General features: G+C 43.3%; 1 long non-coding RNA gene across 1 annotated transcript in view; it reads right to left on the bottom strand.

The window, feature by feature from the left end:
- Positions 1–5,504, bottom strand: part of LOC310703455 — a 46,932-nt gene extending 41,428 nt beyond the window's left edge. Inside the window, exon 1 of the long non-coding RNA XR_014524141.1 lies at positions 5,408–5,504. This is a non-coding gene — a long non-coding RNA (uncharacterized lncRNA). The remainder of the gene's footprint in view (positions 1–5,407) is intronic.
- Between the last annotated feature and the right edge of the window lie 16,509 nt (positions 5,505–22,013).

The following is a 22,013-nucleotide window of genomic DNA, read 5'->3' as shown; positions in this document are numbered from 1 at the left end:
TTCCTGTTTGGGGAGTTCTTGCCTTTGCGTGCAAGCGAATGAGAGAATGTACCTTTGTTTTACAATTAAAGCCTGTATTTTAATAAGACAGGACTTCTGTCAAGTGCAGCTGCAGCAGTGTTAAGACCTGCAGAAGCAGAGTTAACTTTCAGACTGGCATCCTTCAAGTATGACCCTTCTGTATCCTAATCATCTCTCCCTTGAGGGCAGGACTGGGGAATCCAGTGGTCATTGGACTACAACTCTCATAATCCCTGACCTTTGACCATCTTGGGAGTTGTGGTCCCACAATGTCTGGAGGAACAGGTTCCCCAACTGTACCGTAGAGGGAAAGGAGTCAATTCTGCTTTTCTGTGATTTGCAGAGTACAACGTCAGAATCACATATAAACAACTAACCGTCACTGTAGTGTATAGAGCTAGTCAATATTTATTTAGGCACAGTTCACCCCCCCCCCCAGTTTATCATCTTGAAGGCACCTACCAAATGTTTGCATGTTGATTTTTAAATGAACATTCCGATTCACACTAGTAATTGTTCCATTGCTCTTGGTTCATAGGATGAGGGTCATAAAATTATTGCCTTTTTTTAAAAGACTTGACGATGAAGCGAATTGCAACTGTAATTCTTGTATGAGGCACAGCACCAAAAAAGGGGGTTGAAAGGTGTTTAAAGAAACAGGTGCTTTAACATCAGAATTTGGCCTCTTGCTGTTGTCAGTCTGCCAAATGGTTGGACTAGAATATCTTGTGTTTTTCAAACATGACGTCTTGTATCTCAGTGCTGCCTCTTGGCAGGCTGCCACCTTTGCAAAACAATTTGGATGGCTACGTATTAATGGTGGACATAAAGTCTCACCAACTGAACACGATGCACATCAAGATGCCAAGATGACAGTACAAGCAGTGAAAATTGGGGTGAGGGGAACTCAGATGGCGCAGCCAATATGTTATGCTACTTGGAAAAAAGTCTTTTTTTCACTATCTGTGTGATCCATAGGGACTAAATATTGATAGCTCAGCAAATGTGCCTCAAAAGAAGATAAAACTTAATTCATTTTGTAAAGGTAATGACAATCCACTACTGTATAAAAAAGTGTAAATAATATCAGTGTTCGCATCCTAACAAATTAAGCTCTGAGTTGGATTTTGCAATTTTTCCACATTTCTCTCCTGTAAGCCAGTAGTATGTCCAGAGATTTGTGGTTAAGAGGGAATTGAAATCACTTCCCAGATGTTGTAATCTTTAAAAATGCCTAGACAGACCCATGCAGAAAGCTAATTTTGTCTGGAAAACATTTTCTACACATTAGGAGCATATTTCTAACTTCTTGTGAACTGCACGTCGGAGGCACATTAAACCAATACTTAATAGTGTTCCTTGACTTAGAACGAAAAGTTCAGATCTTGTCTTGTATAATAATAGTGTGGATGGAATTGAGGGGCTCTGATAAGCTCCTCCCACAGTTAATCACCTGCCTCAACAGAAACCCTGCCCCCTCTGACCTTTGCACAGGGAGAGCAGCTAATCAGCCACAAAGAAACACACACACACAAGAAAACCCTTTTTGCTCCTTCTTCAACTGCTGCCCTGCAAGCTCTGATAAGCTCCTCCCACAGCTAAACAGGTCAAGCTGTTGTACCTGTTATCTAATATTAAAATACATATTTTGTTATGTGCAAATGGCTTTAGATACCTATTAGGTCCATAAATTACCATATAGCCTATATTCAACACAAAAACATTGACAATTTGTCGTTGACAAAGAACAGCTGGACATATAAAGGGCCCCTTTACCTTCAGTAGCTTAGGCCTCATCAAACCTAAATCTAGCCCTGGTTGGTGGTTGAATAGGCCAGAGGCAAAAGTGGCAGTAGACACTAGCACAGTGCCATGAACTGGCAGGACAATAGGGAAAAGGAAGAGGATCCCAGCAAGGAATGTAGTGGGACTGGGACACACCGGGGCAAGCTGGGGATGGGGAGGGAGAGGTTGGTGAAGGAAGTACTCACAGGGTGATGGAGGATGATGAGGAGATGGGGGTCAGGGCATAGGAACCAAGGCAGCAGGACCCATCACAGAGAGACCCCAGTCTCCCTGAACATGGCAAGCTCTGAGGCGTAGGGAGCAGTGGAAAGGATACTCTCTAGAAGGACCCACAGCCTAGCTTACTAGTTGGCCAGGTGGGGCTCGCTAGCTCTGGGAGGAGTTGTGGAGGAGGATTGGAACAGGTGAGGGTCACTTGGCTCATCAAGCCCAGATGCTGCAATCAGCAGGCAAAGTACAAAAGAGCAGCAGAGCTGAGGTGCTATGTCTGCTCAACTGCCCGTGTTGGTGGGCCTCAGCTTGGATGCTCCGGGATCTCTGCAGGACTTTGGACTTGTGGATTGACCCTGGACTGGGGACTTGACATACCCACTTGCTGCCAGGTAGGCACACAGTTCAAGAACATTTTCCAGTTAGGCAAGAGCACTCAAGGAGTGCATGAAGCAGGGCAGGTGAGAGTTGTTTGGCCTACATCTTGGTAAAGAATTTTCAGCTAGTGTGTGGCTCCTTCAGCTGTACTCAGAAAGAGTGTAAGACTATGGTTTGTGACTACTTCAAATCTGTGGACAATTAAGGAAAATGGGCTCCTGGGAATTATTGAATTGATGGTCAGCCTTTTATTCCATTTGCTTATTGAGTCATAGACCAGAGATAGATCCTAAGAGATGTCAGCTCTTGAGGCATAAACAGTTGTCATTTCTACATTCTCTGTGGTACCAGGTCCATTATAAGCATTGCATCAGGGTTAATCCGTAGCAATCCTGTGAGCCCTTCAGTTAAAGAATATATGCTGTGGTGCACTGTATTACATGGAGACTTTTGAGGTTCTGTTTTCGCAGAAGTAAACACTTCTGTAATTCTTCTGCTGATGCTGGTTTCCAAACTCCCTTTATTGCTACTGTCAAGTTTTGTTCCGTTTTCCCAGAAAGCTTCTGTGCAAACAGAATAACAGCATCTCTTTGTTTGCCTTATCGGACAAAACGGCTGTGCTGTTAGTCAGTCCCAGGAGAAACCATTCTGTTAGATATGGAAAACCTCACAGGATAAACAGACAAAATGAATATCAATTTTTTTTGCAGACGAGGAGGATAAGTCCTAGGAAAATGATTTGGGAAAGCCAAGAATTTGCTGTTTTGGATCTCGATGTTCCTTAGCCTCAATGCCATTCTCTTTGCATTTGCTGCTGTCAGACAGCATTAGAAATCTGCTTCCATTTTGTGATGTGTTAGGCGGAATCTTTCTGATTCCTGGAGTTCCATTCCTGAAGTTGCCTTCTGCTACTGATTAGCCCATTATCTCTAATTAGAAGGACAGATACCAAGAGTCCCAGCTGTAACTCGCAGTTCCATACTGTCATATTTGGTCATGTTTTCCTTTCAAGATCATGTGTTAACATGTATTTGGATAGCAGTGAAGTGGAATGGAGCAGGTGAAGAATGTAGCTGCATTCTCCCAGGTTTACTAAACTAATGACCTGAGGACTTGGAGACGATAGCTGTCAACCGTCCCTTATTTAGCGGGAAAGTCCCTTATCCCAGCGCTGTGTCCCGCTGCTGTCCCTTATTGATGATGGCCCTTAAATTTCCCGGGTTTCAAAGGAAGCAGCTCCTCTCCCTCCCTCCCTGCCAGCCAGGGAGGAGGGAGGCTCCAGCTGTGATGCTTGGCTGCATTGCTCACCCAATAAGGAGTCTAAGAACGACTGGGGGGGGTGGAGCTTGCATGCCTTGTGCTAATCAAATCGGCCACGTTGCCTGGGGACTCGCCTTTGCTCAGTGCTTCCCAGCGGAGAGGTGACGGTGGTTTTCTTTGCTGTATCCCCTTTGCTGGGTTTCTATGCTGTGGGAACCACTGCTTGAGGCTTTGTTTGGCTGCTGGCTGGGCTTTCTGCCTTTGGCTTGGAGGGGCTCAGAAGCTGAACATACCTGTGCTAGGAAAATCCCTTATGTTGGCTGCTGATCCCTTATTTTCGAGGCTGCTGGTCCCTTATTTTTGAATCTGTAAGTTGACAACTATGCTTGGAGACTATTCCTCCTTGTGGAATTACCTGTGTTCTGTTAGTTTACACCCTGAGCCTCTCTCCCTCTCACTATTAGAGATGCCATACAATTATCAACCTTAGGGCTTTGGTGATAAAGATCACAGCTGTAGATTGGCATATGTGATTTCATATGTTAAGAACATGTATATTGTTTGATTATAAGGGATGGAATTCACTGAAATTCCTTCCCCCTGGAATTGCTATCCTTTGTTCACTTCATAGGAAAAGAGGAAGCTGCTTATACTGACTGGAGTATAACTAGAATTATCATTGAAAGATGAGCAGACATGAACAAGACTTTTTGCCTCAAACTCTGGAGAGCTGCTGCTACTCTTAGCAGATTCTCTTGGAACATAGGAACCTGCTTTATCAAACTATTGGTCCATCCATCTCAGTATTGTCCACACTGATTGGCAGCAGTTCTCCAGGGTTTCCAGCAGAGAGTGTTTCCAAAGCCTACCAGGGATAAACTTGTGACTTACAGCATGCAAAGCAGATGGAAAATTCAGGTGATGTCACTGCCAAGTTGTTGAATTCCAGTGTTTTTTTTGCTGTCCATTCGTGTTTTTTTCAGATCTGTTCTGACATGGTTGTGGCAGAGGGGATCCCAATGCAATCACAGCACCAGCCTGTTCAGAATAGACAGGCAAAGTGTTGCTGAGGCTTTTAAGAGCTTGTGTCCATTTAAAAATGAATATCTTCCTGTTTGCCCATTCAGCCTGCTTTGTGGCTTCCTGTTCAGCGTGACTGAGGGATTAGTGATAAATTGCTTCTGAGCTGCTTCTTCATCAGTCAACTTCTGTTGCTTATGTGGCTAAAACCCAAGTGTGGGAGGACCAGTTACCTAAACCAGCACATGGCTGATTAAACCCTAATACTTTGGATTCTGAATTTATTTTACTTTATGGGAAGAAGGATGTTGTCTCAAAGGTGGATGGTTCTGACAATTATAGTGATTGAAGAATAGATGGAAGTAAATACCTGATTGTCTGAAGATATATCTGGGTGTGTAATTTCTTAAACCTGTGGGAACCAACTTGGGATTTCTCATGCACCAACTGCAAAAGACTTCTGAACCGAGCAGTGTGGGCTGGTATTTTTAGGCTGAAATACAAGAGCAGGAGTTTGGCAGTTCTGCTGAAAACAGACATGTGACTGAAGCATAATTTGGAGTCTGAGACCTAAAAGAACTGACTATAGCCTGGTTTCTCAAATTAGTAGTAGTGCTTTCAGGTTATTGACTTTAACAGTAATTGGATTTAGACTGCATAATCTAGAAGCTGATATTATATGCACTGATTGCCAAGGGCATTATTTGCCTACCATTTATTGCTGGGGTTCAACCTGCCTTTGCATTATGCCTCATACTTGCACCCATGATTTCTTGATTTGTTTGTGCTTTTTCTGTGCACTTTATTATTATTATTATTATTATTATTATTATTATTATTATTATTATTATTATAAAATTTCTATATCAGACCCTCCAAGTGTCCCTATTTTTCAGGGACATCCTTGATTTAGAGAAGCCATCCTGGTTTCTGATTTGATCTCAGAATGTCCCACTTTTCCTTAGGATATCCCTATTTTCATTGGAGAAATATTGGAGGGTATGGAGTTATCCGACTCCTCAAGCCATCTGAAGGCAATCCTGTATAGGAAAGGTTTTTTTTAATGTTTTATTATGTTTTTTATATACATTGGAAGTTGCCCCGAGTGGTTGGAGCAACCCAGTAAGATGTGTGGGGTATAAATAGTAAAATTATCAATATGGAATGGGGCACTCCTATTTTCATCAGAGAAATGTTGGAGGGTATGGTATAAGCCTTTCATTTGAGGATCACAGGGAAGTTTACAATATAAAAACACAGAAATACATACCATAATAACAAACAACAAACATTATCCAAAGGCCTGGGAGAAGAGGAATGTTTTTGCCTAGTGCCTAAATATATGTAATGAAGGTGCCAGGTGAGCCTTCCTGGGGAGAGTGTTCCACAAGTGGGGAGCCACTGCAGGAAAGGCCTGTTCTTGTGTTGCCACCCTCTGGACCTCTTATGGAAGAGGCACACAAAGATGGTCCTCAGATGATGATCGCAGAGTCTGGGGCAGTTCATATGGGGAGGGGTGGTCCATGAGGTATTGCGGTCCTGAGCTGTTAATGGTTCAAAACAAGCACTTTGAATTGGGCCCAGAATCTATTTGGTAGCCAGAGCAGTCAGACCAGGATCAGTGTAATATCTCAAACCATCCTGCCCCAGTGAGCAAAATGGACACTGAAGTTTCACCAGCTGAAGTTTCCATACGATCTTCAGAGGCAGCTCCATGTACAATTCATTGCAGTAATCTAGTGATAGGGACGCGGGTGGTGCTATGGGTTAAACCACAGAGCCTAGGGCTTGCCGATCAGAAGGTCGGAGGTTCAAATCCCTGTGACGGGGTGAGCTCCCGTTGCTCAGTCCCAGCTCCTGCCAACCTAGCAGTTCAAAAGCATGTCAAAGTGCAAGTACATAAATAGGTACCGCTCTGGCGGGAAGGTAAATGGCATTTCTGTGCGCTGCTCTGGTTTGCCAGAAGCGGCTTAGTCATGCTGGCTACATGACCCGGAAGCTGTACTCTGGCTCCCTCGGCCAATAAAGTGAGATGAGCGCTGTAACCCCAGAGTTGGTCACGACTGGACCTAATGGTCAGGGGTCCCTTTACCTTTACCTTTTAATCTAGTGATAGAGATGTAATGAACCAGTTCCATGTTGCCTAAGTAATACATCAGTTGCTGCTGTTTCCTAGCATTTTGGAGCTTGATGGATTGTGGAAAGCCCTTTACACAACATCTTAAACACAAAAGGTTTTTGGTTTTTTGTGAATTGAATGCGCATGTGTTTCCTGCTTACAAATTGAGAAATCCTGTTTGCAGACATAAGTAGGTATTTTGGCAACATCGTAGGAGCTGATTAGAAAACATGACTAATGCTGCAAATGTGTTAATGCTCCCACTTTGGCGAGATTTTTCAAAGAGCAAATGTTTTGGATTTGTGCGAGAGACAGCATCTTTTGTGATGAGCAATGCTTTTCTTTGCTAATGTTTTAATCAGTCTCCCTCTCTGCCCCTCACTCAATCCAGCTTGGTGTTTTGACAGCCTCCTGAAACATGCCCTTATCACTGAGCAATGCTTCCATACGCCAACAAATGGTATGGGAAACATTCTAATATACACTGCGTCGAGTCGTGCATCTGCAAGAGTCAGCAAAATCTTCTCATTCATAGTTTCCCACACAACCCCTCCACCCCAAGCCCTCCCAGTTCCCCTCTTCAGCTCTCTCAAAAATTGGCACAGTGTTTATTATGTATAATGAACTAGTTCATTGTCAGTGATTAAATACAATGTCTGGCAGGACTTGTGGGAATCCTTCAATCCCAGAGCAAGCCATCCACCACATGACTTTGAAAGCCTATTAGGATGGCCTTTCTATAGTGTCCTGGGATGGTGATTCACTCTGTCATTTGAAAGGTGGAAACTCCTGATCTGAAGAATCAAATGGTATGTTTATATACGGAATATTTGAAAAAAAGCAGGGTATAGGGGAACTTCAGTGAACTGTCATAAAGCCGGTAAGGTTAAACCTGTTGCCCTAATTATCCTGGCTGCTAGAGGGACAGTTAAGCCAAGGAAAATACTGAGGTTCGGAAAAGGAGTCATTCAAACAAAATTCATTTTGTAAGAAGAATGTCTGTGTCAGGGGAGGACCAGGGCATTTTGTTGCCTGAGGTGGAGGACAAGATGGGGCAACCTTCCAATTCCACATACAGATGCCAGCCGGACTGAGGCCACACAAACATTAAACACACTACTTTAACAGCCATGGCTTCCCCCAAAGCATGCTGGGAAGTGTAGTTTGTTAAGGGTGCCGAGCTCTGTTTGGACACTCCAGTTCCCCTCACAAAGCTACAGCTGTCAGAGTTCCCTGGGATTTAACTGCCAGAGTTAAATCATTCTGGGAACTGTGTATATGTAAGTGGTGGTGGGGATAGATGTCTCCTAACAGCACTTTCTAGCTGATGCTAGTGTGGAGAAAACAATTTAGGGAGAGATTCAGCAAAGGACTTCCGCTTCCACAATAGGGCTTCCCCCTCCCACCCATGTGTCCCTGCACCCCCAAAATTAGCTGAGGAGGTAGACAAAACCCCTGGAACAACACACAAGGGCGGAGGGAAAGGGGAAACTGCTCCATTTGGCAGACTAAAATGCTTGCCCTGCCGAAATGATGGCCATAGCACAATACTAAATGTAGCATTTTCCCTTAAAAATCTGCAGAGAAATGTTCTTTTCTGTCTCTCCCCCCTCCTTTAGACATCTTTAACGTTCTTGTTGTCCAGCCATCCATTTCCTGAAGGAGGCTTCTTTCTAGTATCTCGGTAGACATCCCACGTAAAATAAAAAAACCTGGCTTCACAATCTTGGCCTAAACACACTGGATTGTCAAAGCATAACTCCCTGTTCAAACATTGCGCCCACACATGGATGTCTGGTGACCGCCAAAGAGGGACTGGTGTGCAAGGAACACAATGTTGCTGCTGACCCCACCATGGGAGAACAGATTGGGAAACAACCCACCCAAACAGATGACAACAAACTACTGGAATGTATTTATGCCCTCAGACCTCCTCATGCATGTATTCTCTTTGACACCAGAGAACACAACAATTTTGAAAACCAGGGGAACTCTACCTCCAAAACGCAGCATTGTTTTTGGGTACAATCCTTTAGAAATGATCACTCTCAAGCACCATAGAAATGAATGAAACAACACTTGGGCTTTTGTAAATTTCCTATCCATTGCAGTAGAATTAAGTAGGAGAACTTTCTAGTGGGATTTTCCTTTGAGTAGACTGTGGGAGGGAGGGAACTGAACATGAATTGAGATGCCTGAAGTTCTTTTGACACATTCATAGTTTTAACAGTTTCCTCAATACAGTATATATATTTCTTCTTTTTCTTGGGTTACAATCCCACTACCACCTCCACTAATAATATTAATCATAATGAAAGAACAGTTGTAACTTGGCTCTCCAATGGCTTAGTTGCCGAACAAATTGGCTCCCAAATGCTGCAAACCTAGAAGTGTTCCGGTTTGCAACGTTTTTCAGAAGCGTGGCTTCCGCTCAAGTGCAGGAAGCTCCTGCAGCCAATCGGAAGCAGCTCCTTGCTTTTCGAACTGTTTTGGGAGATGAATGGACTCCTGGAATGGATTAAGTTTGAGAACCAAGGTACCACTATATAGCAAAAGGAATAGAGTAACACTACCGCCTTGTGGTCAGGGAAAAAAATGTACATCAAGGTGGTGCTGTTGCTCCTGCAAAAAAAATTCTCACCAAAGCAGTGTTTGGGATTTCTTTTTTTCTTTTTTTGGCTTTTAAAAAAATTTTATTCAGGATTTTCTTGTTTTACAGAAGTGTAGTGCCTCGTATTTTTTCCCCCCATGTAACATTTTTACAAATCCGTTTCATTTGTTGAGGCATTAGGGGGAGAAGAAAAGAAAAAAGAAAAAAGAAAGGGGGGGTGGAGAGAGGGAAGATGGATAGGGGTGGGGTCGGGTGGCGGTGTTTCTATTATGTTTAATGTATGTTGAGTTTGGTGTCAGCGTTGCTTGTGTTGTTCACTTGTGTTCCTTTGGTGGTGAGAGAGGTTGGGGTTGGCCTAGGGTGTGATTGTTTGCTTGTGATTGGCTGTGGTGATCTTTGTTTTCGTGTGTGGGTGAAGTGGGTGGGTGTTTTGGATCAGGTTAGCCATATTGATTTGTATGCTGTTGGTGGATTATTGTCACTGTCCTGTTGGGCTGTGTATGTGATAAAGGGGAGCCATACCAGGGTGAAGGCGTCTTCTTCTGTTTGTCCCCGTGTCAGTTTCAGTTTATTAGTTAATTTTTCTAGTAGGGCTGTTTCCCATACTATTTGGTACCATTGGTCCATGCTGACTCCTGACAGGTCTCTCCAGTGTCTGGTTATGGTGTTTCTGGCTGCTGAGAGCAGGTGGGTTATGAGTTCTTTGTGGTGTAAATGGGCATTGTTGTCTTGGAAGATGTTTAGTAGGGCCAATTCTGGGGTGATGTCTATTACTTGCTTGGTTATTTTACATATTTCTTGTATGGCTGTTGTCCAGAATAGTTGGATTTTGGGACACTCCCACCACATGTGGAGGTATGTGCCTGAGTGTTTGGGATTTCTGAGTCTTGCAATAACCATCACATGGAGTGGGGATACACCTATTGGACCCACCCATGGTATAACACCTCCTGTTGGTGTACACACAAAAACTGTCCCTGCATTAGAGGAAGGTCTGTGAACCTGCTATGTGTGTCTAGGCTCACCCCTACCCCCATGAATTGGTACCCAGTATGTTGAAAGGAGTCTAGGCCTATAAAGCAGACCTTCCTCCAATCACTGGATGGCAAGGCTGACAAAGACATGATGGTGGAGACCAGGTCTGCAGCAGGCAACTCTAGTTGTGTGATTCAGAACAGCCATACGAGGCTCAGAACAAGCAAATTAAATAATGGGGTTAGATAGGGCAGTTGGTAAGAATAGATTTGGTGGGGATGGAAAAGCACACAAGACCTTACCAATATCATACCCTCCAACATGTCTCTGATGAAAATAGGGACATCCTATTTAATAATAATAATATAATAATAGTACAGTGGTACCTCGGGTTAAGTACTTAATTCGTTCTGGAGGTCCGTCCTTAACATGAAACTGTTCTTAACCTGAAGCACCACTTTAGCTAATGGGGCCTCCTGCTGCCACCGCGCGATTTCTGTTCTCATCCTGAAGCAAAGTTCTTAACCCAAGGTACTATTTCTGGGTTAGCAGAGTCTGTAACCTGAAGCATATGTAACCCGAGGTAGTACTGTAATAGATAATCTGACTGGGTTGCCATAGCCACTCTGAGTGGCTTCCAACATACATAAAAACATTAAACATTAAAAAAATAAAAATAAAAAAGCTTTCCCTCTACAGGGCTGCTTTCAGATGTCTTCTAAAGGTTGTATAGTTACTTATCTCCTTGACTCGGGGGTCACATAACTCCATACCTTCCAACATTTCTCCAAGGAAAATAAGGCTGTAGAACTCTGTGATGTCATACGCCTGAGGCAGTTATTTCAGTTGGTTCAGTTATGGCAGTTATTAACAGTCTTAACAGTTAGAGCAGCAGGTATTTTCTGTTACACTGCTGTCTGCCTCAGAGTTAGTCAGTCTGTAACAGCATTTATCTTAAATACAAATCTATGCAAAGTGTATTAGCAACATAGACACCTACCTGCATTGTATATATTTTAAACTGCAGGTGCAAGTACACTAAGTTAAAGTGTTTTGTTATTTAAACTTTAAAAGAGTGTCTTGCACAGTTCTATAGAAACTAGTTCTATAGGGAACTAATTCAAATGACCATAACTCTATAAATGGGAACTAGAATTTAATTCCCACACTGAGTACATACCCTCCAACATTTCTCTGGGGCAGTTCACAACATAAAATTACAATATAAAAACCCCCAATATACATAATGAAAATAAGAACAAAAACAAACCAACAAACCCTACAAATTAAAATGTTACTATAACATTTTGTTATAGTATACTCTCTTATTGTGTGTGAATGCATATGTGGAGACAGGTGAGAGAGGATTGTGGCCACACTCAACCAACATGCATTTCTCTGAGGTCTACATGCATGCAAATACTTACCTTTGTGTGATTGGGGGCCCTCCTTTTCCAAGATTCCCAATTATGTGGGAAGAGGTTTACTTATGTACAATTATAACCTGTGTTTGGTCCTGTAGGGCGTGGATCCCCAAGCTTTTCAGGCCCGTTTGAAAAAATGTGTTGGGTACTGAGAGCCAGTGTGGTGTAGTGGTTAAGAGCGGTAGTCACGTAATCTGGGAAACCGGGTTCGCTTCCCTGCTCCTCCACATGCAGCTGCTGGGTGACCTTGGGCTAGTCACACTTCTCTGAAGTCTCTCGGCCCCACTCACCTCGCAGAGTGTTTGTTGTGGGGGAGGAAGGGAAAAGGAGAATGTTAGCCACTTTGAGACTCCTGAAGGGGAGTGAAAGGCGGGATATCAAATCCAAACTCTTCTTCTTCTTCTTCTTCTTCTTCTTCTTCTTCTTCTTCTTCTTCTTCTTCTTCTTCTTCTTCTTCACAAAATACCCATTTCACAGCAATGAGAACTGGTGATGCCCAATGAAACACACACACCAACCAACAAGACAAGGAAATAAAACAGTAGGCAAAACACATGCACTCAAACTAAGCAAAGCACCCCTCCAGCAACATAAAAAATGGGTAAAACTAAACATGCACAAACACCCAAGCCATGTAAATCACCCTCCAGGAAAGGAAAAGAAAGGAAAGGGAAAAACAAAACTCAAGTCTCAGCAATGCAGAGAAAATAAAAAAGGACAAAACAAAAGAACCGGGAAATTAGGAAGCCAAATCTCTTTTTTTTAATAAGCTATTTATTAAAGTTTCGCAAATTATATAAACAAACACAACAATACAAACGAACACAAACAAGAAAAAAGAACAAGTATAGTTTCAAAACCTTATTTTCTTGAAACTTACTTCACCGACCTCCTCATACCTCCCCTTTCTGCATTCCAATTTCAAATATTTAGTTCAGCAAATCCTCACTAGGAAGCCAAATCTCTCTTTCTAAACACAAGAATACAACGCTGTAAATGAGCCAGAAATTAGATCCTTTTTACCAAAAGAAACAATTCCATTGAGAGAGCCTGTTTTAAACAATTCTCACTCTCTGGCTCCATCTGGTGTTGCATGTTTAAAACGCATTCAAGTCGCATTATTGTGACAAATGTAGCTGAGACTTCTCTCTCTCTCTCTCTCTCTCTCTCTCTCTCTCTCTCTGTCTCTGTCTCTGTCTCTGTCTCTGTCTCTGTTCTCCTATCCTGTAAATCAGGGGTCAGCGAACTTTTTCAGCAGGGGGCCGGTCAACTATCCCTCAGACCTTGTGGGGGGCCAGACTATATTTTCGAAAAAAATAATGAACGAATTCCTGTGCCCCACAAATAACCCGGAGATGCATTTTAAATAAAAGGACACATTTTACTCATGTAAAATGGTGCTGATTCCCGGATTTAGGCTGGATTTAGAAGGCCATTGGGCCAGATTCGGCCCCCGCACCTTAGTTTGCCTACCCATGCTGTAAATGTAATGAGGAAGCATCTGAATTTTCAGCAGGAGGCTTCATGGCAAAGTGCAGACCTCCAGCAGACTTGCTCTCTTCCTTTCCAATTCTGAGCCAAGCAAAAGAAGAGAGCGAGGCAGCTGGAGGCCTTCGCTTTGCTTTCTAGCCAGTACTCAGGATAAAAAGAGAGAGACAAGAAAATGCCCTAATTAGCCATAGGGAAGACTATCCCTTGGGAAGTTTGGGAGAGTTTGAGCAGGAAAGCACATATATTTTTATTAAATCCAGCCCCAAGAGGATGTTGTTTTAAAATAATGACACACAGAAAATAAATAACATTAAAAGCAAACCCCGAAAAAAAATACGAAAACTATCTAAATATTTGCTGGAGATGCTAAAAATACAGAAAACGTTGCTATGGTGTGTGGTGGGAGCATTGTGCTGTTAAAAAGAAAGAAGGAATATAAAGAGAACTTCCTGCATGCTATGAAGAAAGAGCCAGTGTGGTCATGAGTCGGACTGGGATTTCAAAGACCAGGGTTCAAATGCTCACTTGGTCACGTAGCTCCTTGGGTGACCTTGGGCCAGCCTAACCTTCGTTGTCATGATCAGGTGCTGACTTTGGTAATATGACATCCTGAGCGATAACAAAATTTGGTTCTCTTCCTCCCCCCATTGTTGTTTTCGCAATAATTCATTTTGGTGCAGTTGCAATTACCCGGGCACATTTTCCTGGGGGGCGCACAGCTCATGCCGCCCTCCCCAAGCCAACTCTGCGTCACTTTGCTGATCAGATCCCAGCCTCACAAAGCGGCTTGAAGCTGGTTTTGTGTTGGCAGCGAGTGCACATGGTAGGCTCCTTTCGCCCTCTATGCCACCCCCCAGTGTGTGTACATGTACCCCCCCCCGGCACAATTAAAGCATGCTCTGTGGTTCCACTCACTTCCCCATCCAGGAATCTTGTTTTGGGAGAATTGTCTTTTTAATTTGTGACGTGACAGACCATGACAGCGTGTTTTAAGAACAGGAGCAATTTAAGAATAGGAGTCTGAGAAATTGGGCGCATAAGGCAGGGAAAATGCTTGACAAAAGCCTTATTTGGAAGAACCTTGCTCACTCAAGACTTTCCCTGCCTGAGGGTGGATTTTTCGTGATCACAATCACCCTATAATTACTTAAGAGATGGGGGGGGGGCAGCTTGTATAATAACATCTGAGGAGTTAAATCTCAGAACTTTGTATTATGAGCTAAATTTTGGCTCCATCTCTTGACCTTTCCTTTGCTCTGCTTTTCAGTTTTGCTCTAGGTTGCGTTCTCTACACAGCAGACAACAAAGAAGCTTGTTTGTTTGCCGGCAATAAGTTTTTAATGGGAGTAGAGCAGGGTTGGATGTGTATTGCTGAAAATGTGTATTTTGAAGCTACCGTCCAGAAAGCTTTCATGCATGTTTATCAAGCATTTTTAATAATTTACGAAAGGAAGTTTGTTAGGCAGTAAATGTTTGACAAAATTAAGGAGTCAGTCTTATTGACTTTGACAAAAAAAGTTATGCATGCAAGTGTCAGCCCCTCTCTTCCTAAATGATTGACTGTGGTTGCCTTGTGATGTGCTCCTACTCTGTTTCTAAACCTGTTGTTTTTAGTATTTTAGTATTGGTGTTGGTTTTTAGTATTTTAGTATTGGCGTTGTCATGATACACAATTAAAACCAAACTTTGAAGTGAACAGGTCCGCTCACCTTCTCATTGTGGTGGCATCGCGGGATTGTAGGCCAGCGGCTACTCTCGCAGGACCCAGCAAGGGGGATCTGGGTGCTAGAATCCTATCTGAGCAGGCAAGGGGAGTATAATGCCCCCTCTGTCTGTCAGGTGCTGGATCCAAGCCTGCTGGCCTGATTAGCCAGTGGTAGGCAGGCTTGGACAGAGGGCTGATATTTGGGACAGGACTGATGTTCCCTCAAGTTTGTTCCCAGTGCTCCATCCTCATTTTTAACTTCTTAGTTACAGCATAAACTGTTTTCTTTGCTTGATAGGATGTGAGGGGAGGGGTATTACCTTGGGTGGGGGACATGTTGTGCTCATTCTGGGGGTAGTTTGTCCACCTTGCTTCCCCACCCTGCACTCAGCTCTCACCTGTGGTTGCTAGATGCTGTCAGCATGCGACAGCAGCCATATCCCAGAAAATGGCTTTGACTGGCTGGATAAAACAGGGCATAGTAGCTGATTGGTCTCAAACCATCAGTGAGTTAGGGACTTCCCCTGAGTGTGAAGACTCTGGTTGGTGGAACAGACAAGACTTATCAGTGGGCTCAACAGTCAAGAAGGTGTTGGCTCTGCCTGTCATTGCTTCCAGCTCCACCTAGTGTTCGTGCCTTCCATCCTGGAGGGCTCTTGCCACCAGTGATAAATACTAAAACAAAAATAGCATGTGTATGTGTGTGAAGTCATCAAAGTACTTGAATCAGATGGAAAGATGAGTGGAATTGTGTTAATCGAATGCTGAAATAAAACAGACTTGCAAAACACCCCCCCCCCCCGTTTTTGCCTCACCTGAAAGAAATAGAAAATTGTATATGGCAGAGACGTTTCTCCTGCTGAACCCAGCTGCAGAAAGTTAAACACGTGCTAAGCTTGACACTGCAGTTTTTGAAAGTTACTAACTTTGTTTGAGTTGCATCATTAGTGTGATCCTTCAAAAGAAATTTATTAAGAACATAAAGCAGCTGAAACTTCATAGCCAAGCACATTCATGCTTTGACTGAGCTTTAATGACATGCTTGCACTTCTCAGTTTTCACAGAAGGTGGTACTGTTGGACAAATAATGACCTTTCCCTTTTTTGTGAGATGCCAAAATCATGCATCATTATACATTCACTTGGATGAATAACATCACAGTGAAAAGAAAATAGAGGCAAACTGATGCACATTCATATGCACACGTGCATGTAGACACACAAATTACGTCAGAATTCAGTTTTGACACATCACACCCCTGGTTTTGTATTGATACAACACTTCAGGATATGTAAATTCAGTAAATGAGGCCAAACATTGAGCAAGAGGCTGATTTTCACTCTGCAGAATCTGGAGTGAGTTTTGCCATCTGCTGAACTTGCTACAGGACAAGTTGTGAATTCATTTCTGGAAGTTGTTTTAAGGAAATATATACGGGCTGGATGTTGTTTTCACTACTACAACTACTATCTATGTATGCTATGTATACAGTGTTTCATACATTACTGGCTGCGTGGTTTGCTTTCTTGCAATGTCTCCAGCAGTTATAGTGCAGTTACACCATTGCTTCATGAGCTTAAAGCTCTCATTTTAGCGTGGTCAGCTTTGCATCTCTCCCTTTTTTAATTCCCAGAGATCAGTTTTGTTTCTTATAGAGTACAGTCCTTTATGATGGCTTTTCTGTTTTCTTCATCATTGCTATGGAAATAATCAACAGAACACTCAAAGCTGCCACCCAAGTGAAGTCCCATCGCAATCAAAGGTACTTAAGTGTGCTTAATCTTATCTGGATGACACTCGAAATTTGCATTTATTCATGCACCTGCCTTATTGCCATGACTAGTAATTACCACATTTTGCTCTGATTTCTATAGTCTATGAATCTTAGTGTTTGGCTATCCCCATCTCTAAAACAGCTGAAATCAGGTCTGAGTTCACAGGTTTGCAAGCCCAGGATGGAGTTTATTTCCACAGGCAGTGTACAAGGCACAACATGGATGACACAAAAGAATGAATTAAAACATTCCAACAGATCTCTTGCTAGTTTAACACCCAGAAGTAATAGCATTCTGGTTTACACAAGCATTACCAACCTCATCTGAAACTATGTTGCTCCAGTGAACTAATCCATGCCTTCCCATGTAGGATGATACATGAACATATTCCATAAAGAACAATGGGCTTTTTTTTAACTACTTCATTAATTAAGACAGGAATCAATGGCATAACAGGGGTATTTCAATAGAGTACTTTCTAGCTCAGATTAGATCTCTTCTCTGCTTAAAAGTACAATATTAGTAAGATGTGTGTGTGTGTTGGCATATTGAGGGAGAGAATGTCTAAAGATGCAAAGGTTAGTCCCAATTTGGTTGTTTAGAAACTTAGTTTTTTAAATCATTTGTTATTGTTAGTTACAATAGCACCCATGCATATGGTGCTTTATGGACTTGTAGTTTCCTGGGAAGCTTTTAAGTGTTCTTCATACTAAGTTCATAGGGCCCTCGAGAGAGTGTTCCTTAACTATATGTCCCACAGAACTCGTATAACTTAATTCTCTTCTGAGTAGGCATGATAATTGTATTTGTAAGGGAATTGTTTCCTGGTTTCTTTCTCTTGATAAGTTTTAAAAGCAAGAAAAAGTGAGTTGCGATGTAGGTGGCATTTCATCTGTGGATGCTTGAGTAGTTTCCAGCGAAACAGAGCAGGAGTGCTCTGATGGAGTTTCCTGCTTGGCAGGGGGTTGGACTCGATGGCCCTTGTGGTCTCTTCCAACTCTATGATTCTATGAATCGAAGGCAGTATCCAGTGACAGTAGGAGCTGAGCTGGCTTCTGAAAGTCCTTTGCCTTCACTCCTTTGACTGAGTGATGGTGGAGGTATTGCCAGGGCTGGTCCAATGCATTTTGCTGCCTGAGGCAAAGGACAAGATGGCGCCTTCCCCATTCTATATGCAGAAGCCAGTAAGACTGTCACTGCCAGCATGGTGTGTGCTGCCTGATTGGGTTCCTTTGTTGTCCCTTGTAAAGCTTCTGCAAGCCCCAGATAAATGATTGATATTTGTGCATGAACAGAATTTCAGGCACCCAAGAGAATCAATGTTCACAGTTCAGCTCCATATGGACCCAATGCTGTTCTAGGATTAAGTGGAAAATAAGAATCGGTGTGCATTATCTCTTTGGTGATAAGGCTTACTTGTGGCATGTTAGAATCCAAACAGCCAGAAATTAATTTCCAACCAACTGTGACCTGCTATAACCCTTGCTAGGTGAAGGTACCTTAAGATGGGTCAGTTGCTACTTCCCAAAGCTTGCTCATCTCGAGAGCATCCTGGTTTGAGTTTGATTCCAGTAATGTCAGCCCATTCCTTTGCCGTCCTCTCTCCCCCCAAGAATTAGGATGACACAGGAAGCTTTCTGCAGGACATTAGCATTAGATTGCAGTTTTACTTTTAATGGGACTCATTTCTGAGTAAACATGATTGGACTTGCACAGCAGGACAGAGGAATGAGGGGTTTTGGAGAGCTGGTGATATATTTGGGGTTAGGTTTTGCTGGGCTCTGAGCGGATGGCCCCAGGTAGTGGAAACCTTGGCTGGGTTGATGGCTTCCTGAGTAATTTAGAGTAACTCACCTCTCCCCCAGCCTGTCTGTGTTGGCTGCAGCCATGGGGAGAATTTCAGTGCCTGGGGCACCCACACTAGTAAGACATATTTTTAAAGGGAGCTGGGAGAGGCATATTAGCAGATTACATTAGGCTATAAATTTGAGTCCAGAGTGGAGCCCCTCCTCATCCCATCACCTCTATTTGTGTGAGAGGAAAAGTGGGTAGAAAAAGTCAGCCGGCTTTAGATAAGCACTGGTACTAAACCACTAATAATATACCTTCATATATAAAGAAGAAAAGTGTTCTTTGGTGAAATAGATAATGCATCAAGATAAGTTGGAGTGCTCCAGCTCCACGTATAAAAATGCATTTGGTTCTGACGCTCTTGCTTATTTATAGCAGAAACATTGCCTTCATAAAACGGGGCAGTTTGGATTTATCTGAGATTAGCTCTAAGCTCTGCAAATTCATAAACCACCAAAATCTCTAAGGGGAAATGAAGTTAATTCTTGTCTTGTTGTGGATGGTGATGGCTTACTTTGTTGTACATCCTTGTGTATATATTTTGGGGAGGGTGGGCAGTGCCGGGCCTGTTACATTTTTCTTCCTCAGCCAGGAAGGGACATTTGTTATTTTAAAGGGTTTAACTGTTGTGAGCACCAGGGAGCGTTCATAAATTAGTATTGCCACACAGTATGTTATGTGGCCTTTTTATATTGGAGTGGAGCTGGAGATAATCATTGCTCAACTCCCCCCCCCCCAAAAAAAACAGGCTTGTGAAATAGTAAGAAAAAGTGGGACGATTGAAGGTGGTGGTGGTGGGGACTTGTTTCTCCTCCAGTTTTACACGTACCATGGCAAAGCTGGTAATACTGACTCCCACTCCTGTCCCCAGTCATTCCTCCGGTGAAACACAAAATCTGTTTTCCTTCTGGTAGCTTGTGATCCCCCCCCCCCCCATTTTCAACATTGCCATTATTAGAAAGACGTAAGTGGAGCTAATTTCTCCCAACCCACATGTAGAGGCTGGGAGTACTTCTGCCTAGTATTACAATTTAATCTGGTTAAAGGAAGCCGCTTGAGAACAGAGTTTAGCACTCCTTTAAAAGCAACGGCTCTGCTTGCTACCAGTTGACAAAAAAAGTTCCCTCTCAGACACTTCCATATGGAACAGTTAATTCTACTGCTTACAGCTATTTGTGCATAGGTGTTGGAAAAGTTTTTCAGTCTCCACTTCATGTGCTGTAATGGTTCTAGGGGTTGCTCGTGCGTAAATCGGCACCACCACTGGCTGGGTTACCTGGGTGAACTCTCACTGTCTGGACAGCCATTCACCTGTGGCTGTCTAAATCGCTGGCAGAATCCGTCAGTGGGCGTTTCTTGAACTTCTTCCAGCATAAAAGTTCTTTGATGCCTAGTCGCCGCCTACTCTCCCTGCGTGGAAGCCTTCTGCGCAAGGAGGGTGTGGGCAGCGGAGGGCCAGTGCTCTCCCCGCTGGTTTCCGGCGAAGAGTCATGGAGCCACCTCGCTGATTCCCCCATCTGCCCCCCTTCTCCACTGGTGCTACGCTGATTTCCTTCCCCATAAGATGGGCTGCTTCTCTCCCTCCCGGGACGCTCTCTGGAATCCCTCTGGACTTCTCCCTCTCCCTCTGGCTCCGATGGCAGTTCCCTGACATGTGCTTTAAGGCTTTTGGGGATAGGGTGGCCAGTTGTCCTGCTTCAGTCCTCTGTTCAAAGTGCTGTCAGATCCTGACACATGGCTAGTCACCCCAGTAAGCCCTCAGCTGCTACTCCTACAGCTTCTCAGCCTGAGGACATAGTTCTCCCATCTTCTTCTGATTCTGAGATGACTTTTCTTCTTGCAGGTTTGATCCCCATAAGGGACAGCTGCATTTCAGGGGGATGGACTAGATGATCCTCAGTGTCCCTTTCCAACTCTGATTCTATGACTCAGTCCAAACCTTTGCAGAGACATTTTTCTGCAACTGAAGTAGTTGGCCTCACTTGGAGCTATCCATGGTCCTGATCAATGCTCATCAGAATCTGCTGCGACTTGTCTTGCCTTGACCTGACTAAACAAACCTTGGCTTATCTCAACCAGGCTGACTTTGACCTGAGCTACTTAACCAGATGTTGCTTACTATAACTTGACCCACCATGACGTGTCTATTTTTCCTGACTTTACCATTGCTTGCCCTACTTGAGTGAACTAGATATATTCCCACCTGATTCTGCCCTATTCAGCACAAACCTTCCTTTGGCAGCCCTAAGTCCCCACCAAAACATGATAAAGGGAAATGCAAGGCATTCTATCCAGAATGAAGTACTATCAAGCTCATTCTTTCAATTGATAACCAGGTTATTAAATTACAAGACACAAAGAAACAACTCATGGCTTGCAACCCTCTGCTGACCTCTGTGTGCAAGTGCAGTCCCTAGTGGATTCCCTGCCCTCACTGCCCACCTGATCAGCACTGGGAATGGCTGAAAGCTTTGATAAGAACTCTCCAAAGCTGTTCCCAGTGCTAATGAGATGGACAATAGGGAGGAGGAAGTCAGTTGGGGAGCAGGGAGATCAACTGAAAAGGATAGACCTCAGCTGGCAGTAGGCATTCCTTCTAGAGTAAGCAAGGTGTCAATACTATTTTCTTCAGGAAGCAGTAAATGTTCAACTTCATTGTTCCCTTATGTTGAGCAAAGACTTCTTCCTTCCCAACTCCAGCTTCAGTTAAAATTTGACATGGTGGGAATGGTGTGAAACCTTAACAGCTCCGTTTGTGGTGACCAAAGTCTGTGTCTCTGAGCAGGCTGTGTGTGGAAGCGAATGAAAGGGGGAGGGGGAACCCAACCAACCGCTGGCTTGGACTCCACCCAATTGCCAGATGTGGTCTCTGGTCTACTATCCTTTACTGCTCTTGGCAACCCTGTTATAAGTGGTATGGGGGGAAGAATGAGGAGCTCATTTTTTAAAATATTAAAATATCTGTTCCGGATAAAACAGAGACATAAGGTAGAGAATTGCACTATCGGAGATCCCTCAAGTTATCTGACATTGATAGTTCTCACCACGAAAACATGCAACGCTTCTGATCAAGTACTCACAACCAATTGCTTACACTTCTGTTGGTTTGTTTCTGTATGCATGAAGATATCCAAGCTGGCTGAGTTTTTCTTAGACCCATTTTTCCCCTCCTGCCTTCATGATGGAATATTCTCAAAAGAACTACTCAGGATAGTTAAAAAACCAAACAGAACCTTTTGAAAATGAGGCCTGTCAAGCCAATTTTTGTTTTGAGTTTTTAAACATGCATGCACACTTTGCTAAATTTTGCTCCTGTAAAAGCAGATGTAACTGAGGAGATGCAGTTTTGTATTACCTCACCCTGTAT

This window comes from Podarcis liolepis (genome assembly GCF_965112155.1).
Source record: "Podarcis liolepis genome assembly, chromosome: 3".
Lineage (NCBI taxonomy): Eukaryota > Metazoa > Chordata > Lepidosauria > Squamata > Lacertidae > Podarcis > Podarcis liolepis.
This window is presented reverse-complemented; position numbering and strand designations above follow the sequence as displayed.